The 988-nt window shown below is 54.6% G+C and overlaps 1 protein-coding gene across 1 annotated transcript in view; it reads right to left on the bottom strand.

The window, feature by feature from the left end:
- Nucleotides 1–249, bottom strand: part of LOC136943637 (WAS/WASL-interacting protein family member 1-like) — a gene marked incomplete in the record, with an annotated part of 4,010 nt that extends 3,761 nt beyond the window's left edge. The window contains 2 exon segments of the mRNA XM_067237034.1: nucleotides 1–50; nucleotides 181–249.
- Nucleotides 250–988: the final 739 nt, after the last annotated feature.

Raw genomic sequence — 988 nt, 5'->3', positions numbered from 1 at the left:
ATTCTGAGTTCCTCCCTGAGAACCATCACCTCCTTCATCAGCTCCTCCAGCTGAAACACACAACACACACACAAACACACACACACACAGAAAAAGATGAGTTGATATTCGTTCGATGGTTTGGGTGAAATGCACCTTTAGGGGCTGGGGGGGGGGGGGTGACTCTTCCTCCGGGCAGACCTGCAGAGTGGTCGTGTTGTCTTCTGTGTCCTCTTCAACATCAGGGGCCACAGCTCCATCCTCCATCTGTCAACACACCGTCGCAAGGTTCAACTCTGCCGTCTCCAGGCATGCACAATTCCCACACCCACTAAAACCCTACACAGTATCTACATTTAGTCATTTAGCAGACGCTCTTATCCAGAGCGACTTACAGTAAGTACAGGGACATTCCCCCGAGGCAAGTAGGGTGAAGTGCCTTGCCCAAGGACACAACGTCAGTTGACATGACCGGGAATTGAACTGGCAACCTTCGGATTACTATCCCGACTCCCTCACCGCTCAGCCACCTGACTCCCTAGCTTCCATCGCTGGCGTAGGACACGACCACAAACAGACTAGAGGGCTGAGTGCACAGTAGAGAATGTGCCAGGAGGGATTGTGGAGAAGAGAGAAACAGTATTTTGATTGGGGACTTAGATGAAAGAGAACTGGGTGGGCAGGGGGGGTGGGGGGGGGGGGGGGGAGCATTCTTGCAAATGCTCCTGCCTGTGTCTGAAAGGAGCCACGAGAGGAAACCCCCCCCCCCCCCCCCCCCCCCCCCCCCCCGAAAATGGTGTCATGTTAAAAGCAGAGGGTTCACAGGTCGAGAGAGGCCAATGTCTGTCCCTGTGACAACGCTGGCCTGTGACAACATCCACACTTTTGATGTCAAATCCTCTGTGTCCCCCCGCCGTGTGGCAGTAGCTGGAGCACCGTGCTGTGTCTGTTCGCCACCTTTACCCACTCCAACCCTTTCTGCCTTGATGCTACCAGCACATGGAGATCA

The sequence above is a fragment of the Osmerus mordax genome, chromosome 5 (genome assembly GCF_038355195.1).
Source record: "Osmerus mordax isolate fOsmMor3 chromosome 5, fOsmMor3.pri, whole genome shotgun sequence".
Lineage (NCBI taxonomy): Eukaryota > Metazoa > Chordata > Actinopteri > Osmeriformes > Osmeridae > Osmerus > Osmerus mordax.
This window is presented reverse-complemented; position numbering and strand designations above follow the sequence as displayed.